Source organism: Oryctolagus cuniculus, chromosome 5, assembly GCF_964237555.1.
Source record: "Oryctolagus cuniculus chromosome 5, mOryCun1.1, whole genome shotgun sequence".
NCBI lineage: Eukaryota > Metazoa > Chordata > Mammalia > Lagomorpha > Leporidae > Oryctolagus > Oryctolagus cuniculus.
This window is the reverse complement of record NC_091436.1, coordinates 115,508,116-115,528,767: the sequence shown is the minus strand read 5'-3', so window position 1 is coordinate 115,528,767 and position 20,652 is coordinate 115,508,116. Positions and strand designations below refer to the sequence as shown.

Sequence of the window (20,652 nt, the reverse complement as noted above, 5' to 3'; positions counted from 1 at the left end):
AAACTCTGAAATATTATATGAGAACCATGATCATTTATAATTTCTCATTGTTCATGGTTTAGAGAAATGTTTCTCTTGTCATTCTAGAAAACTATAAAGTTTGAATTAACATTCTTACTGTAAGCAGGAATTTGTGCAAAGTCTCATTATAAAGTCCAAGTCACGTGATTTACCATAGCAGGTGGTTTTGAAATTAATATGCAAGATGGGGCAGGCGCCATGGCTTACTTGGTTAATCCTCTGCCTGCAGTGCCAGCATCCCATATGGGAGCGGGTTCTAGTCCTGGTTGCTCCTCTTCTGGTCCAGCTCTCTGCTGTGGCCCAGGAAGGCAGTGGAGGATGGCCCAAGTACTTGGGCACCTGCACCTGCATGGGAGACCAGGAGAAAGCACCTGGCTCCCAGCTTCGGATTGGCATAGCTCCGGCCATGGTGGCCATTTGGGGGGTGAACCAATGGAAGGAAGACCCTTCTCTCTGTCTCTGTCTCTTGTTATCTAACTCTATCTGTCAAATAAATTTTAAAAAAAAGAAAGAAATTAATATGCAAGAGAGAGCGGCAAGATGGCGGAATAGGAAGGGAGCACACTGATAGTCCAGGAAGAGACAGTTTAATAAAAGTGGAGATACTGCAGTTTCAAGGAAGAGTAGGGGAAGAAACAGCAAAGGAAACTCTTCCGAAACTAGTGATTCACAGTGGACGTGTGTGGAGAGCATGGGAGCCCACAGTTCGGGACACCAGTGGCAGAATCAATGCACCAGTGCTGGAACGCGAGGTGAGCCAAACCTCAATAGCCTGAGACACCAGCGGGCAAGCAGAAAGAGGAGACTAGAGGGAATGAGGCTTGAAACCCTGTGGGGAAAAGTTCACCAGGCTAACTAGAAGAGAGAGGGAAAAAAAAAAGTGACCGATAGGGACACGAGTTTCTCTCTCTCCTCTCACCTCTCAAAGGTGAGCAAGACAAAGAGCAGGTGCCATTTTGGACATACGTCATAAGCAGGGCGACCTCAGGGCTGCACCCGCCCTCAGCCAAGCAGAAAAACCTGACTCTGGGTGGGGGTGAAATAACAGGAGATTAGGACCTAATGAATGTGTGGTCCTAATGAACTGAGATTGAAAAAAGAGACGGTGGGGGAGAGAACTCATGGAATTCATGTGAGTACTCTCCAGAGACGCTACAATTCGGTAACCTTGGCAACCCAGTGGGAGGCTGCAGGAGAATTTGAGCCCACACTGAGGGCAGGACAGATTCCCTGTGTGGTCCTTGGGAAAGAGCTTCCGATTTCTGGCTCCTGTGGGTATATCATTTGCCTGCTAACTACCTCCAACTTTGTTCAGCTGTGCAGAATTACTTCTGAATCAAAAAAAGACAGAAAGAAAGAAAGAGAGATTTACCATGCCTAACCTGGGAGTGTCACCTTTGGAACACCCTTAACCCTGAGGAACCAAACAGAGCTCTCAGGCCGCACCCATCTCAAGCCTCTAAGGCTCCTTCAAAAGCAGACAGTTCACTTAATACAGTCATAGTATAACAAGAAAAAACACCACAGCGCGGGAAGAAGAATCCAAAGAATATCTCCACAATGCCAAGCAACAAACGCAGAAACTGAGGAAAGAAGAACAAGGAAGACATTATGACACCCCCAAATGAACAAGACACCCCAGGCCAAAGTAATGTCAAATTGCAGACTAGTTTTGTTACTGTGGGCAAGTGACTGAACTTAATTCAGTGGTAATAATCTAATATACCTTGCAGAATTATTATATAATTACATGTAAAGGATTCAGCACAGTGCCCAACATGATACATTGTCTCTATTAATATTTTCAGAGTTTTAAGTGTTCTTTTGAGAATTGTATCCATTTGGATATTCTGAGACATTTGGATGATGTATCTGCACTAGTGGTTACTATGATAAATAGTATAGAAATGACTTGAAATGAAGAAAATACAAGGAGTCCAAGGCTGTTTAAAGCTTGGCTCTGTTTATGACCAAAGCTTAATTCAGAGTTTACAATTTCTTTAATGGAAGCCATCCAACTTTGTTATCTGAGTCTATGGGAGAAATGTACCCATGTACCAAGTACTGACACCAGAAATGTAGCCTATCTACAAGTTTGCTGTTTTTCTCAAAAAGACCACAGTGGTGGAAGTTCTTAGCAGTCAATTGCAATCCATTAAAAGACTCTCTCCTTTCCTTGCTGAAAGGGTCCTTCTTTATCAGTGCTCTCACAAGAATTTACATCCCACAGTGAGTCATGCAGTAACTTTAGTGCTTCCCGGCAAGCAGCTTAGAGTCAAATTCTGCAGCTATTCTTAGCTGTTCCACACCCTGTAGTGGAAGGATGATATTGGATGAACTTGGAAATGACATGTTGTACTGATGACAAACAGGGTGGTTGGTGTCAGATTAGCTTGAGTCTCTGCTTTCTTTAAAGTACTAAAGACAGAAAAAAGCAATAAGTCATGGGTCTCCTTGAGATTTCAGTAACATAGCAGATGTAGCACCATGTGAAGGAATGTGCACTGGAAGCAGAAACTTTTTTTTGGCTATTCACTGGATTTCCACGGTTTCCATCTGTATTCACATCTAGATTAAAGATATCAAAGCAGTAATAGTTTACATCTTGCTTGCAATATTGCATTGTGACTGTGAATATTATAGAAATTGAGGCTCTGCTTTGAAAGGATCAGGAAAACATTGCATGATCATCCGCATCAATAACATAACATTTCCCTTGGCAGCTTGGCCTGTAAAGTCAGCATGCATTGGATACAACACCTTTTTTCTAGTGAGATAACTGTAGTCACTGGTTCCAATCCATTTTCCCAAAAGTCAGACCTCTCCTAAAGCAGAAGGAATGCACATATATTCTTTGCAGTATTCCACAAATTGTTTCATCAGTTTTTTTATTGGTCTATTTCGTGAATACCCTTGTTTTTTTTCAATGTATCTGTAGTACTATCTGTAGTATACAGCACATTCTCAGGCATATCATAGAAGACTGTGTATAAATATGAATAAATAAATATGTGTGGATATATATGTATATATATGAATTATTTCATGTATTCTTTCATAATCTAACTCAAAATCTCACAAATTTATGGTGAAAATTTTGCATGCTATTTAATGTGGAGATACATATTTTTATATATTTCCTTCTATGGAATATATTATGTTATCATAATATATTTATCAAGTCCTTTCTTGTTGGACACACTGTTTTTAATTATTAGAAAGAAATTGCATTGCAATGTGTTTTTATTCAATTCCTGTTCAATCAAAGCAAATGTGGGTTGCCCTCTCTATTTCTGGCACTGTTTAAACTGTAGGAATGCTACAGCAGATCAACATTTTCTTGAGAGTAAGGAGACAATAAACAGGGAAAATATATAATATGGAATCAAGATAATCACTTATAATGTGTTACTTTTGTGAATGTATTTGATATATGAATAAATATTATTACTGAAATATAATTTCAAGGATCATCTATAATACAAAGAAAATTGGCAGTATGTAAAATAGAGTAAAGTGAATAAAAACCTGAAGGAGATGTTCTTGCCAAATTGCTCAAGGGCAGGGATTATGTCTCTTACTCACCCATGGTGGACACCCTTGTCTTCCCAGAACTTTGAATCTAAGGTCTAATATTATAAAATTATCTCCAAGTTGTGAGACTCAGATGATTTTTGTACTTTATATATTTGTATTTAAAAAAAAGATTTTATTTATTTAAAAGGCAGAATTACAGGGGGGGGGGAGAGAGAGAAAGAGAGAGAGAGAGGGAGAGGTCTTCCTCATTTACTACCCAAATGGCTGCAATGGCCAGGGCTGGGCCAAGCTGAAGCCAGGAGCCAGGAGCTTCTTCTGGGTCTCCTTGGGTGCAGGGACCCAAACACTTGGGCCATCCTTCTCTGCTTTCTCAGGTACATTAGCAGGGAGCTGGAGTGGAAGTGGAGTAGCTGTTACTCAAACTGGTGCCTATAGAGGATGCTGGTATCTCTGCAAGTACCTTTACCTGCTGTGCCACCATGATGGCACCTCTATTTGTATTTTTTAGTATTTCGAACTTTTCAATAGCAACCATATGCCACTTTGGTAACAAGAAAAACTAACATCTTAATTTATTTATTTATTTTTATTTTTATTTTTTGACAGGCAGAGTGGACAGTGAGAGAGAGAGACAGAGAGAAAGGTCTTCCTTTTTGCCATTGGTTCACCCTCCAATGGCCGCTGCGCACCACGCTGATCCGATGGCAGGAGCCAGGTGCTTCTCCTGGTCTCCCATGGGGTGCAGGGCCCAAGTACTTGGGCCATCCTCCACTGCACTCCCTGGCCACAGCAGAGAGCTGGCCTGGAAGAGGGGCAACCGGGACAGAATCTGGCACCCCGACCGGGACTAGAACCCGGTGTAAAACATAGTTACTTAAACTGTCTTGTTAGAGTCCTTATACTGTGGGTACATACCATGCTTGCAAGGAAGCTACTCCCTCAGCTGTAGTCATGTGAACCAATATTTGAATAAAGATTCATCCACCATGTACATAGGCAATTCTTTCTTGGTCCTAAAGGTAAGGCTTCACATTCATATCTTTCAGTTTTGCTCTGGGTTGCCAAGTTTGGGAAACGGCAAGGTTTTGATGAGAAACTGAAATAGGACACACTGTACAGCAGCTTGAGCATGAAAGGTCAAGCAGACCTTTGTGAGAAATTCAGAGTCTTATGCGCATCTCTTCCTACCTGCCCTACCCAGTTTTGGGCACTATGTTGCTTTCTCCCTTTGTTGGAGGTCATTCTGCTCCCTGCATCTTTTTTTCGATTGCTCTGGAATGGATGCACTTGGGAATACTCACAGAGCTACAGTGGGAGACCTAGGAGTGAGAGACTCATTCTGTTTCTGAGAGAATGCTTTTATATTGTGAGCACATTTTTAGTTTGTTCTGTGATACTGAAAAAGCCCAATAGCTCTTTGTAGACAAATGCTAAAACTCATCTTTGGAAGCTTATCAGGAAGAATGCCTTTATTTCTACAGCTATTGTCTACCTTGATGTACAATTCCTAATTCTTTTTAGTGAAACAGTTTTCATAAAGTGAAGAAGGTTTAAAATGTACTTTAAACAGAAGGAGGGAAGGTAGGAAGCCCTTTTCTTAGTAGTTCACAATATTCATTTAATTCACTCCTGGTATTTGCATTGAAGTTGATATAGTCCAAAGCATTTTTACATCTCTCTTGTGATTTTCATGATACTCTGAGATAGTAAAGCTATTTATATAAAATGCTTTATAAATGAGAAAATGAAGACACAGAAAAGGTGTGAAAATTACCTAAAACAGAGTTGATTTTTATTGCTTGCTTACCTATGTCAAGCCTGGTCCAAAGTTCTGTATACATATTCACTTACATGTTCCTCTCAAAGGCATACACAATTGTGATATTATTTCTATCCCATTTTTCAGATCATCTGATTAGGCACTGAGAAATTAAATGTCTTGCTTAAGGACATGCACATCCTGTTCAGACCATAGATATTATTTATCCCTGTAAACCCTGGTTCTAACCCAGGACACTTAAAACACTATTTTCTGTGATTGCTGCATTGGGTAGATGGGAGACTGGGACTATAATTATGGAATTTGAACTCTGAAAAGTTTGCAAGTTCTGTAGTTGGAACAGTGATGCTAGTAATACTACAGGATGCAAAAGTAAGACAAACTAGTCTCAGGGTTTTCACAATTATTATGTTGAACACACAACAGAATATACTCCTATCAATTCTATTGTATGTTTTGTCAATATAAGTCAAAAATTAATAAAATGCTTGCAATTTTGCTTTCAGGGTAATAATACTTGATTTTTTGGCAGCAGAACCTGAATTCTTAGAAAATGCAGAGAATACAGAGCTCCTTCACACTTTCCTCCTTCTGCAGGAATCTCTTTACAACACCCATGACAAGTGTTAACCTATTTTTCGCTTGATTATGTGCTGCCTTGTCAAGTTTACTAATTTTTTGAGACAGCTTGATTTATTAGTGATAATTTATTGTTGTGAATTTATTTCTTTTCATTTTTGAGATATTGGATTGAAATCTATTTCCTGAAAGCAGTGAAATGTTTTGCTTTTAGAGTTCCTAGATAAAATATAAAATCTCTACAATTAAGTAGAGCCCTGGTTTTATTGAGAAAAGCAAGAGACCTTTACAAACTGTTCAGGACATTGAGCTAAAAATAGACTTAATGTTCAGCAAATATGTTAATAGTATTTAACAGGACAAAAAAATCTGATCTGTTGTAATCCCCTGTGTTAGCTTGCATAGTTTTTCCACCTTGCTTCTGAAACTTTCATTTTAAAGCTAGGTAACAAAAGTCAGACTATAGTAGTCAGAATAATCAAGTAATTTTAGATTATAGGCTCAGAGTTAGTTAATACTGTGTGTAGTGATATTAACAGATGTATGACTGTGTATGTACATAAATTTTACATTATTTATTTGAAAGGCAGAGTTAGAGGGAGGGAGGGAGAGAGAGAGGGAGAGAGACTCTTCCATCCACTAGTTCTCTCCCCAAATGGCCCCAAAGTCTGTGGCTGGGCCAAGCTGAAGCCAGGAGCCAGTAACTTTCTTCCAGGTCTCTCATGTGGATGCAGGGTCCAAGCACTTGGGCCATCTTCCACTGCTTTCCTAGGCACATTAGCAGGGAGCTGGATCAGAAGTGGAGCTGCCTACACTTGAACTGACACGCATTATGGACGCTGGCAAAGGAGGTAGTAGATTAACCTGCTATGCCACACTGCCAGTTATGTCTATAAATATTTTAAGGGGAATGAAGAAAAAAATGTAAGATAATTAATTGGTGAAATCAATTAAATGCCTTTATTTTGACACTTTCAAGTATCAAAATTTTAAAAATGAAAATTCGTTTTTCTTGGTAATTGTTCATCTTCTTCAGTATGCCAGGCTTCCTGTTAGGAACTGGTGAAGTGGTGGTAAAAACACAGAGGTGATCTTTGCCTTGAGTGTATTCTGTGTAGTTGTTCATGTTCATTGCCAAGGACGTGAGTGGGAACTGAAATGCAGGCAACATTCCTCTTGATAAGCTGAGCACCATGGCACAGGGTTTCTTCTGCTCAGGGAAAGGGTAACCTTTATCTGTTAAGCTGTGTTGGCTTATGGCCATCTGCCTGCCTTTACAGTGTTTGCCTTATAACAAGAAAGCAATCTTTAAATAAATATGTGACTAGTTTTACAAAAGGGAAATGTAAGACATAAGGCCATTTAATTCAAAAGGCCAAGAAAAGCCTTCTTGAGAAAGTGACACTTAGACAATCACTAAAGAACTGGAAAAAGAATTGAAACCACATTGTTGTTGAATAAAACAAACAAACAAAAAAAACCTCCCAACTCCCTGCCTCATGTACAAAGCTGTTAGTGATATTAGACTCTCAGAAAAATAGTGAATATTGACTCAAAGACAACTGTTGTAATTCAAAATTAATTGGAGTAGCAACAAATTTCTAGGGGAAGATAAATAGGAGGAGGAGAAGGAAGAGGATTCAGAAAGTTATATGGATATTGACTTACCTTCTTCGCCCACCATATTTTGAAACTTAAAACTCTTTAGTTGATCCTGGATGGTTTTGACAAAACTATAGCAACAGAAACAAAGACATGAAGTCCTGAAAGTCTGTAAGGGCAGAGCTGGTTTACTCTTTGCTTTAGTCCATTTCTGCTACTGTTGTAGAGTGCCATAGACTGGGTAAATTATAAACAATACAAGTGAGGTTTGCACATAGTCCTGGAGATTTGGAAGTTCAAGATTGAAGGGCTGCATCTGGTGAGGGCCTTTGTCATCATAACATAGTGGAAGGGCAAGAGAGCACACACCAGACAGAGAGAGCAAAAGGAGGCTGAATTTATAACAAACCCACTCTCAAGGAAACTGATGCACACTCACAGTAATAATATTAATCCATTCAACAGGGCTCTGCTCTCGTGACCTAAGTCCTTCTTAAATACTGCACCTGTAAATACTGGCAACTACAATGGTAATTAAAGTTGAGCATGAATTTTGGAGGGAATGTTCGAACAGCACTATCATTAGAGACTTATCAGTTCTGTACATGTTTTCAAGGCAGATAGCACAAAGAGGTGGATTTGAATCATTGTATTTAGGGACATTTCTATATGAATCTAGCTTTCTTTCTTCCTCCCTATATTTATTTCAATCCAAATGTGCTGGTTCTACTTTTTTAGGTAAACTAAAATATTATGTGTAAGCTTCAAATCAATTCAAGCTTTTAATCAAAGACTTTCAGTGAGATATTTGGTGTTTGGCTATTCAGTATAAAACATTAGTTTATTTGTCTTTGTGCACATGGTTTCCTTAGATCTCCTCGGAGTTGAGGTGACTAGAAAACCCAGGCATTCCTGGGTACCTTGCCATCAACTGTTATAATAGTGCTAATAATTCCTGTTAATAATGCTTCTTTATCCTGAAAATGGATAGGGGACTAATAATATACGAAGAGGGAAAACAGTTGAGAAAATACACCATGAATTAAAATTTCGCAGCTGTCGCTCCCCCTCTTCATGGAGGAACGACACAGGACCCTGCGTTGTTCTTTTATCTGCTCGGCCCTCCCCGGGTTTGCTGCTGGTTCTTCCCGGGTTGGCTACCGACCCTTCCACCTCCGTGGAAGGGCGGTTCCCCCTGCCACATTCCCCACTTCCGGGGGGGAGCGGCACACCGCCAGCCGGCTCTCTCGGGGGCTGCTCAGATGTTCCTCAGGTGTTCCTTCAGATAGATGTTCCTGGTGCATGTTGTCTCTCTCCTCCTTTATAGTCCTCTTCCACCAATCCCAACTCTGCTACCCACACGCCGAGTACGCTGCTCTCCTCCAATCAGGAGCAGGTCCTACAGTTTATTGGTTGAACTGGAGGCAGCTGTGTAGAAGCTGTTACTCCCTTCTCAGCGCCATATTGTGGGAGAGCAGATGCATAGAATAAGTCTTAATTCGAGTAACAGTCTAGTCCCAGTTGCTCCCCACACGCAGCGACTCATAAAATTTAGAAATACAGAGGTCAGAAAGGAGATAATCTTCTCAAAATTTCTCATTTTATCAAAGCATGTAGATACAAAGCTACAAAACTACACAGCTAATGAGTAATGACAATTGGATCTATTGACCATAAATAACAAGATTAGTATTATTGGCATATCTACATGTTGGGTTTTTTATAGTATTTGACTATTTAGTTATGGACATTTAAACAGAAAAAGTGGTGGAATAATTTGTTACCTGTTTCTTTGGTTTTCAAAAAAAAAATAAAGAAATATTTATGCCATTGGACTGGTAAAATTTATTTTCCTTTTTCCAATGGTTGTTTCTTTTTTTTTCAGTGGTTTTTTCTAATTACCAAGATATTTTGAACCTTGACTGATGAATAATGAGTTATATACCAAGCATGATGGACATGTATTGATTTCTCCACAAATTTTGTACACAAACACAAAAGTACACATTTGCCTAAAGATTTTTGAAATAGTATATTTGATACTCCTGTATAATATAATTATACTCATTTTTAAAAATATTTTATTTATTTGAGAGGTAGAGTTACAGACAGTGAGAGGGAAAGACAGAGAAAAAGGTCTTCCGTCCATTGGTTCACTACCAAATGGCCGCTATGGCAGGAGCTTTGCTGATCTGAAGCCAGGAGCCAAGTGCTTCTTCCTGGTCTCCCATGTGGGTGCAGGGGCCCAAGGACTTAGGCCATCTTCTACTGCTCTCCCAGGCTACAGCAGAGAGCTAGATTGGATGAGGAGCAGCGGAAACTAGAACCAGCGCCCATATGGGATGCCAGCACCACAGGCGGAGGATTAACCTACTGTGCCATGGTGCTGGCCCCCTATACTCATTTTATAATATAGAGAGAATAGTGAAAAGTGGAAATGACAAATTATTGTGTGTCTGGAGAAATCATATTTAGCTTCAAGTATTCACCCTGAAACAGCTAGATACCTTTAGAGCTTCTTAGTTATAGAATAGTTATCTATTCTATTTTTAAAAGATGACAGTATTGTGTCTTAAGTATATGACATTCTTGCCAAAAATTTAAAATGTTTCATGTTCTAGTGACATTTCCTGAATTAAAGTGATTGTAGTTAACTCTTTCTTCTTAACGAGTGCAACTGAGATGTAAGGAACACTAGTACAGAGGTTGCCTATCTGTGTTGTAATTTGGCTTTTAACTATATAAAAACAATATTCCCAAGTATCTCCAAGGGGAAGGGGTCAGAGAAAATTGCTAAACAAAGCTCAACTGGGTGAGAACGTTCGTTGGCTATGTACTAATTATGTATTGAGGTCAGAGTCATAAGATGTGACTTCCACTGTTTATTCTGACTTGAGCCACAGTTCATATGCTATGCCTCCAGTATATTAGCAAAATTTAAGTATCTTCAGATAAAAATGAAAGCAAGTGGAGTGAATGTGGACAACATTTTTTATTACTGAGGGCAATAAATCAGTCATGAGTTACGTAAGTAACAATTGTTATAATTTTTAGAATTAGCCACAAAACAGGATGAACAAAAAATTTAATAAATAAGGTTAATAAATTAGCAGGAAAGAAGTTTGACAACAGAAGAGATGATCACCTATAATAGTAGAATGGAGAACAGATAAATGGAAAAAATATATACATGTTTGTGAAGAGACAAATACATGTCAACCAACATTGTCCCAGGTTGGAAATCAGAGAGGGGTAAATGGAGAAAAGGGAGCTATGGATCTTGATTAGGGTCATCACAGAGTTTTCAACTTTTACTGATTTTTTTTTTTTTTGCTAATGAATTTTAAATCTGATTTGTTTTCATTTGTGTAGCCATAGTTAATGCAGACAACACAATTATTCTTAGGTGTTTAAATTTTAACTGAAAAGTGATCCCTGTTAGGAATTTGGAAAACATTATGCTGAGTGAAATAAGCCAATCCCAAAGGGACAGATACCACTTGTTCTCCCTGATTGGTTACAACTAACTGAGCACCAAATAGGAAACCTGTTAAAGTGAAATGAACACTATGAGAAACAGTGACTTGATCAGCCCTCACCCTGACTGTTGATGAGCAACTTAATATGTTATCCCTCTTAGTATTTTTTTTTGTTTGTTCCACTTAATACTTTTGGTTAAATACTGTAATCAATGCACAATTCTTCTTAAGTGCTGAAACTTAACTGAAAAGTGATTGCTGTTAAATATAAGAGTGGGAATAAGAGAGGGAAGAGATGTGCAATTCAGGACATGCTCAAGCTGACTTGCCCCAAACGGTAGAGTTAGAAACATACCAGGGGATTCCAATTCAATCCCATCAAGGTGGCATGTACCAAGGCCATCTCAGTAGTCCCAGTGATCAATTTCTGTTCACAATTGATCATAATGATAGGACTAAGAACCAAAGGGATCACATAAACAAGAATAGTGTCTGCAAATACTAGCTGATGGAATCAAAAAGGGAGAGAATGATCCAACATGGGAAGTGAGATACACAGCAGACCCATAGAATGGCAGATGTCCTAAACAGCACTCTGGCCTCATAATCAGCCCTTAAGGCATGCGGATCTGGCTGAAAAGCCCATGAGAGTATTTCAGGCATGAGAAGCCGAGACACTCTGGCAAAAAAAAAAAAATATATATATATATATATATCTCCGCCAGTGAGATCCCAGTGGAAAGGACGGGTCATCAAAGAAGGAGGTACCTTTCTCTGAAGGGAGGAGAGAACTTCCACTTTGACCATGTCCTTGTCTAAATATGATCAGAGTCAGTGAACTCAAAAGGCTTCCATAGCCTTGGCAGCTCATGACAAGAGCCTCGGGTGATTACTGATGCCATAAACAAGAGTGTCAATTTGTTAAGTCAACAACAGGAGTCACTGTGCGCTTACTCCTCATGTAGGATCTTTGTCCTTAGTGTGCTGTACATTGAGATTTAATGCTATAACTAGTACTCAAACAGTATTTTTCACTTTATGTTGTTGTGTGGGAGCAAACTGTTGAAATCTTTACTTAATGTATGCTAAACTGATCTTCTGTATATAAAGAGAATCGAAAATGAATCTTGATGTGAATGGAAAGGGAGAGGGAATGGGAAAGGGGAGGGTTGCGGGTGGGAGGGACGCTATGGGGGGGAAGCCATTGTAACCCATAAGCTATACTTTGGAAATTTATATTCATTAAATAAAAGTTAAAAAAAAGAAATTTTACCAAAGCTCCAAAGGGGTTGATGTATATGGGAGAAGTATATAAGTAGTTGTCAACAATTTGTTAATTTCACTAATCTGAGTGGGTTTCCCAACTTGCTTTTGCTTTGCAAGTATCTCACCATTAATAATAAAAACAACTGGCTCTGGAAGTGTTGGAGGCAAGAAAATGGCTAAATAAACTGAGTGGCTTGTCTTTAAGACAAGGACCATCTAAGCAGTGCACAAAACTGTATCAGCAGGAAGCTGAGCTCAAGGCTGTACTAACTATTGTGGTACCTGAGTCATGTTAGGCATTTTGCCTAGTGCTTGAGATATGTGCATCCTACATTGTACCTAATTAGAATGTCCATCTCTGGCTCTACTCCAGCTTCCTGCTAATGCAGACCCTGGGAGGAAACAGTGATGGCTTAAGTAATTGGTCTCCTACCACCAACATAATAGATCTGGAATGAGAGTTTCTGGATCCTGGCATTGGCTTGCAGGACAGTCAGTCCCAGGGCTGTTATAGGCATTTGGGGAGTGATGGAGTGGATAGGAACTCTGTCTTTATATCTTTCTGCCTCTCAGATAAATAAATGAGAATCAATCATGGTGTGCTTGCTGTTAATAAAAGCAATGTTAAAAATGTGATCTTGAATTCTTATCTCTAAATCAAATAAAACCTTGGCTTAATGGATTGCTTTGAAGACAAAATGCGGTAGTTTGTAAAATAAGTAGTTTGTAAAATAAGTAGGTATCTACTGTAACTATTATTCCATGCACTCAAGGGTTTATACTAAACAGTTGGCTCCAACTTTTCAAAAAGTTATGTAATTCCAGAGGTAGACCATGCAAGTTGAATATGAGTGATATAGAATAAATGTAGCCATTTATGTATTAAACACTGTACTAATGTTGGATGCAAAGCTGAATTTACTTCCCACACACTCAGGGAACTGACATTGAAGAATTAGGGTAAAAAAGAATGCCAAATTGTGTTCTAACAATATTAACAATACAAGAGTAGAAGACGAAAGAAGTGAGCAGAATGCTACAAGGTTAAGCAGGAAGATCTTACAGTGGTGAGAAGATAAAGCAAAGGTTAGTTTAGAAGTCCTAGTTTGATTATAGCTCCAGGATTGCCTAAGGATTTGTGTCAATCCCATTATTTTCTCAAGCTGGTTATAAGTTTTTTTTTTTTTCCAAGCTACTGCGTTTTAAAAACCTTTGCCTTGAAATATACTTATTTTAACTCTACAGATTCTAAACGTTTCACTGAAGGAGATTTCTGAAATCTTTTCCAGTTGACCTGGTTTTACTTTAGACACCTTCGTGATCAAAAAGGTAATTGTGTGCAGAGACATAAATTCCAGTCCTTCCCTATCTAAATGATGGCGCAAAGGAACCAAAGCAAAAAACCATTTACTTTCAGTATTAGAACTAAATTGGCTTTTTGTAATGCTCCTTACTTCTATATTATTCCTCTCAAAGCGGCTGTTCTTCCTGACTTTTTTTCTGTGTATGATACCTTTACCGATCACATTTTTCACTTGTTCCTTTTCCTATTACTTCCTGTCTTTTCAAGTTCTGACAGAGCTTTAAGTATTGCTTAAATTCAATTAATTTACTGTCTAAAACTAACAGCTTGGGATATTTTAATGGCCTTTTGAACAAATCTCTCTATATTCCACCATACATATTACAACCACAATGATGCCTTCAAAGCGTCTGTGAAAAAGTCAGGCTGTTTCCTCATTTAAAAACTTTATGGAGACTTCACCATGATTTCCTTTAGACTTAAACCAAGATCTAAAGTCTAGGCTAATCCTAATTGCTCACCCTGAACACTTCCCCTGATCTGTTTTACTCACTTCTAGAAAGTAGGAATTTTTCATTTTCTGTTCTGGGGAATGTTGTGGGGGATGAAGGGAGAAGAAGAGAGGTGAAGAACAGCATGTACTGAGGTAGCACTTGCTCATCTCTGAACAGGTTCTGCTATAAGCCTCTGTTAATCCTCTCTTAGCTTTAATATCTATTTCAACATTTTTTAAAGTTTTATTTAAGGTTTCATGTATTTCATATATACAGATTTAGGAACATAGTGATACTTCCAACCCTACCCTCCCTCTCGTCCATGCTCTAACCCTTTTTCCTATTCCAACTCCTATTCCAACTCTTAATTTTTACAAAGATCTATTTTCTGTGTACTTTATACTCATAAGCATTTTGAAATGAAAAAATAAAGGAAATTATTTTTGAGAATTTGGAAACCAATGAAAATAAGGAAAAATTAAAGTTTAAGACAACCTTTTCATATTTATTTTGAACAGAGATAATATGTGTAGCATATGTAGGTACTCAATAACTGTTTGTTGAATGAATAAAGGAATAAGCAGAATAAAAATGGGTCAAATTTTGAGGTGTTTTTCTTTTTCTCTACATCTCTCAGTCCTTCTATATTTTCCTCATTACCTTATTTCTATTTTACTCCAAGACTTCCTAATACTCTCTGTACTAATGTCTAGATATATATGTGGGAGGTGAAGGTGGGTAAATTATTTGTGTTTCAAAAAATTATCGTAGGATAAAATCCATTTGAAACTCTCTTGTTGGTAATTTTTATAGGAAATACTTTTCACAGGATAAAATATTAGGTATTTTGCTATTTAACAGTGGTGTATTAACTGTACATATTAAATTTCTTATCATTTAGGTATAAATGTATCATAAATAAGCATTAAACAATTTCAAGCATTTGGATTTATCAGGTCAAATATTGTTATAGTAAGTTTACATAAGGTAGATGTACCCTAGAAAGTCAAAAGTTTTTTAAAATTGACATGATTAGATGTAATGGGTAGACAGGCAGAACTAGGGCAGTGGAATGCATATGTGTGTTTGTGTGTGTGTTTTGCCTTTCTTAGTATATAGTAATGAAAATTTTGTTCCAGATTTTACTGTTCAAGGCAAATACTTCTGTGTAGAAAATCCATTGTGTGCTTTTAAGATTCTACACTAAACATAATTAGTGCAATCAGAGTTAGAATAGATACTTATGGCTTAAGTGAAATAGTTTATTTAAGCAAGTCTTTCTAATTAATGCTTTACTGAAAACAAGTTAACTCTGCTTGAGAAATTGTCCTTATTTGGATTTCCTTGCTTTAGGCGATAATATTGATGAGCTCTGGCTTTCAAACTGTTGAATTTAGTTTGGAAATAATTGAAATGTGTGGGGATAATTTTGACTTTAAAGAATAGAAAATAATAAAAGTAAGAGACCTAAAATTGATGGTGGACCATGCGTAATTTTTACTTGTTTGTCTGTTTTGTGTATTTAGCCTCAACAAATCCCCAGGGTCCAGATTAAACAGCAAGACACAAATTATTTGTAGTTCAAGGCATGTGATTACTATATTTGATTCTCGGTAAAGGAGCATTAGAAGTTTGAAGGTTCTTATAGTATCATCAACTTACTGTTGATGACTTGAAAGCTTCCTAGGACCATCAGTGACAATTTAAGTATAGGTATCTCATTTATTAGCATTGTAAATACCCTTGTGTAGTAAAAGAATTTTAAGATTCAAAGTCTCTTTCAAAAGTCTCCCTATCATTTTTAACTACAAAATAAACACATCTGCCCCCATGTGAATCAAGAGCACCTTGCAACTTTTGGTTTAATTTTTAAAATCTTTCTATCTTTAAGCAACACAGAAAAAAAATGTACATATTTAAGGAGTACCATGTAATGTTTTGATACATGTTTACTAAATATGCAGTTCATGTACTGGTAAACATATCCTTGAATGTGAATTATTTTTTCATGATAAAAACATTCAAAATTCTTCTAGCATTTAAAAGTAGGCAGTGAATTATCATTAACTATAGTATACTTTGTGTATAAAAGAATACCAGATTTTTCTCCTTATCTAAATACAATCAGTACTCTTTAACTAAACTTTCGTCTTCCCTCCCTATTTCTCTTTTCCCTAGTGTCTGGGGTAACCACCATTCTACTCTCAACTTTTATGAGGTCAAATTTTTAAGATTCTACATAAGAGTGAGATCATGCAATACTTGTCTTTCTGTGCCTACTTTATTTCACTCAATTTAAGAACCTACAGTTTCATCCACCCTGCCACAAATACCAGGATTTCATTCTTTTTTGTGACCAAATAGTATTCCACTGCATATATGTACTGTATTTTCTTTATTCATTCATCAGATGAAGGAGACTGGGATTGTTTCCATTTCTTAGCTAGAGTGAATAGTGCTGCAATCAACGTGAAAGTAGATGTTTGTACATGAAGTACAAGCTTCTTCAACAGACTGATTTCAGTTCCTGTGAGTATAAACCCAGTAGTGGGAATGCTAGATCATGCAGTAGTTCTACTTTTAATTTTCTGAAGATTCTCCATGCTGTTTTCCCCAATGGCTGTACTAATTTAAATGCTCATCAGTAGTGTTAAAAGGATTCTCTTTGCTCTATATCTTCACTAGTACTTGTTATCCTTAGTCTTTTTGGTAATAGTTACTCTAACTGGAAAGACATATTTCATTGGGTTTTCATTTGTTTTTCCCTAATGATTAATGATATTGAGCATTTTCTTCACATTTCTATTGGACACTTATATGTATTCCTTTGAATAGTGCCTGTTTAGATTTCCCTTTCCTTTTTAAGTCAAGTTATTTAAATTATACCCAGTCTCGTCTCTCATCATGTACAAAAATCAACTCAGAATGGATTAAAAATCTAAAAGTAAGACCAGAAACTACTAACAGAAAATAAAAACATAAGAGAAAATCTTTAGGCTTTTAGAATAGGCAAGAACTTTTTTTTTGTACCAGACCTCAAAATCCCAGAAAACAAAGATAAACTGATAAATCGAATTTTATTCAACTACAAACATCTTCACAGTGCAGGGAACAATCAACAGAGTGAAAAGACAACCTATTTAATGGGTTAAAATATTTGCAAGCGATACATCTGATAAGGGGTTAATATCAAGAATATATGTGGTTCTCAACTCAGATGCCAAAAAAGAAAAAAAAAAAAAACAAATAAACCCAATTAAGGCACTTCTTGTGGATATCCAATTTTCCTAGCACCATTTATTGAGAAGATCTTTTCTCCAGTATATGTTTTTAGCACTTTGCCTAAGATCAATTGACTGTAGAGGCATGGGTTTACTTCTATGCTCTGTTCTATTACACTGGTCTATGTACCCATATATATGCAGATATTTTTATGTTTTAATTACTACACCTTTGTCATAAATTTCAAAGTCATGCAGTGTAATAGCCCATGTTTTGTTATTTTTATTTAAGATTGCTTTTGCTGTTTATTTTCTTGTATTCCATTAGGAATATTAGGATTATTTAGTCCTGTGAAAAGTCAGTGATATTTTGATAGGGATTGCATTGAATCTATAGATCACTTTTAGTAGAATGAACCACATTGGTTCTTCCAAGTCTTGAACATGGAATTACTTTTTATCTTTTTGTTCCTTTTTAATTTCTTTCATCAAAGTTCTGTAGTTTTCATTGTAGAAATCTTTCTCCTCTTTGGTTAAATCTATTTCTAGATATTTTATTTTTATAGTATTGGAAATAGGACTGTTTTCTTGATTTCTTTTTCAGAAAATTCAATACTGGTGTATAACAATGCCATTGAGTTTTGTTTATTGTCTTTATATCCTGTAACTTTGCTAAATTCATTTCTTAGTACTGATAGTTTTTTGGTGGAGTCCTTGGGGTTTTCTTTCTTTTTTCTTATGAAACAAGAGCATTTAATTTCAGAATATTCCATGAATATAAAGACAATATAATATGATTGTTTCTTTACAATTATATATATATAGGTACATATACATACACACACACACATATATAAGTAAAAATGAAACACAAAAATGGTGAAACCTTTCTTTCTGAAGAAGCCTCATTTTTCTGGATGAGTGAGCTCAGGGACAGTGCAAAGGCACCCTTGCTATGAAGAAAGGACCCTGGGGAGAGAGAACACTATCCTGACAGCTTGTCCCCACCATGACTGGGAGAGTGCTCTATGGCTTTTTAGCTTGGGGTATGGACACACACACTGTGACTCCCATGATAATTCAAGAACTCAGGCTGCTGTTCATTTGGCCTCCCCCAGCCTGGTTCCATCACTTGCAGTGGTGGAAAGATCTTTGCAAGGCGGCCTTCTACAGGAAATTGTGGTTACATTATTCACCAGCAATTTAAAAAGTCTGTATATCCTAGGAACACCAATCTTCCCCAAATTCTAGGGCAATCCAGCCAAATTTATCCGATTGTAGATCTGAGTCTTGTCTTTAGTAGGAAGGTGTCAGGGTAGAGACTGGGAACAAAGGCTCTGCTGGAGGAAGGGGAGCCATAAGAGGAGTGGGAGCCATATACTTCAGGCATCTGTGTGAGGCCCTGGACAAAGTAAGGCAGCAGATAGAGTTCAAAGATGTCCATGTTTCCCAGTTATGCCTGGTCACATGTCCAGTCAGTGTAGAGTGCAGTCCCCATGGCCACGTTTTCCTGGAAGGCAGTACTTTAAACCGTATACTAGCACAGGCTCCCGTGAGGGAAGCTGAACAGGAACAGTCATTTTCATTCTGGAGGAGAGAATAGATCTGCTCTGACACTCCTGGATGGACAGCCTCCCTGCAGGTCAACAAACAGTGACTCTGAAGCAGCCAGTGATCACCACAGCCTAGAGCCTTGCGTCACTGTACTTCCCAGAGGTGCTCCCTCGTCACTCCTGACCCACTCTGCACAGACATTTAGGCTCATGTGGAGCACGTGCTGTGATTTCAGCTGTGACTCATCACCTACCCCTTCTCTGTCACTGAAGTGCAGTATCTTCTGAGCCTTCTGTCACTGCTGCAGGGTGGTTTCCAAAGACATCCACCAGTCCCAGTGAAATGGCCATCAATGTAAAAGGTTGGACATTCACTCTGTTTCACTAACTCACTCAGGGGATTGTCATGTATAAGATCATGTCAACTGTAAAAAGTAACAATTCAAGCCTCCTGATTTCTAATTTGCATGCCCTTTATTTCTTTGTCTTATCTAATTGCTCTGGCTAGGACTTAAAGTATTATGATAAATAATAGTAGTGAAAGCAGACATTCTACATCTTATACAGAAAGTTTTCAGCTTTTCCCCATTCAGTATGATGTTAACTGATTGCTTGTTGTAGATGGCATTTATTCTGTTGAAATATTTTTTCTATTTTTTCAGTTTTTATCATGAAGTAATTTTGAATTATATCAAATGTCTTTTCTGAAACTATTGAGATAATCATATGATTTTTGTCCTTCATTCTGTTGATGTGGTGTATTATATATATTGATTTGCATATATTCAGCCATCCTTCATCCATAGGATGAGTTGCACTTGATCATGATAAATAATCTTCTAGATTGATAAATAATCTTCTTCTAGATTCTGATCTTGAGTTTTGTTGAAGATATTTGCATTTATGTTCATTAATATATTGGACTGTAGCTTTCTGTTTTTGTTGTCACTTTGTCTGGTTTTGGTATCAAGGTAATTCTGCCCTCAGAATGAGTTTGCAAGAATAGCATATCTATATTTTGGCATAATTTAAGAAAGTTATCATTGGTTCTTTAAATGTGTGATACAATTAAGCAGTGAATCTACCTTGTCTTGGATTTTTCTTTGGTGAGTAAATTTTTAGTATCTTGCTCCTCGTTATTAGCCTGATTAGCTTTTCCTTTTCTGCAAGATTTAATATTGCTAAGGTACACATATCCAGGAATTGGTTCATTTTTGTAGATTATAAAATTTTTGTCATGTAATGGTTCATAGAAATATCCATTAATTATTTAAATTTATGTGGTATTAGTTTTATTGTTTCTTTTTCATTTCTGATTTTATTTAGCCATATCTTTTTTCTTGCTTTCCTTAGGTTAGTTAGCTAAGGGATTGTCAATTTTGTTGATCTATTCAAGGCATGGAGTCTTTGTTTCACTGATCTTTTGCACTGTTTGTCTTTATTTCATTTATTTATATTATTATTTCTGGTATTTCTTTTTTTTTTTTTTTTTGCCCATTTCTTTTTTTTTTTTTTTTTTTTTTTAACTTTTATTTAATGAATATACGTTTCCAAAGTACGAATAATGGATTACTATGGCTTCCCCCCCATACCGTCCCACCCACAACCCTCCCCTTTCCCACTCCCTCTCCCCTTCCATTCACATCAAGATTCATTTTCGATTATCTTAATATACAGAAGATCAGCTTAGTATACATTAAGTAAGGATTTCAACAGTTTGCTCCCACACAGAAACATAAAGTGAAAAATAATAGATGATTTTTTTTAATGATGATGAAATCAGATCAGACCTATTGTCATGTTTAATCCCAGTGAGA

The 20,652-nt window shown here is 37.2% G+C and overlaps 1 protein-coding gene across 47 annotated transcripts in view; it reads left to right on the top strand.

Moving 5' to 3' along the window:
- The window catches only part of MLIP (muscular LMNA interacting protein), a 313,811-nt gene that overhangs the window by 63,812 nt on the left and 229,347 nt on the right, over window positions 1-20,652 (top strand). For 5 of the 47 annotated variants that reach the window (XM_070073958.1, XM_070073982.1, XM_070073978.1 and 2 more), the window contains exon 2: window positions 13,510-13,593. The exons of the other annotated variants lie outside the window; for them this stretch is intronic. The gene's annotated coding sequence lies outside the window, so the exon portion shown is untranslated. The remainder of the gene's footprint in view (window positions 1-13,509; window positions 13,594-20,652) is intronic. 47 annotated transcript variants of the gene reach the window in all.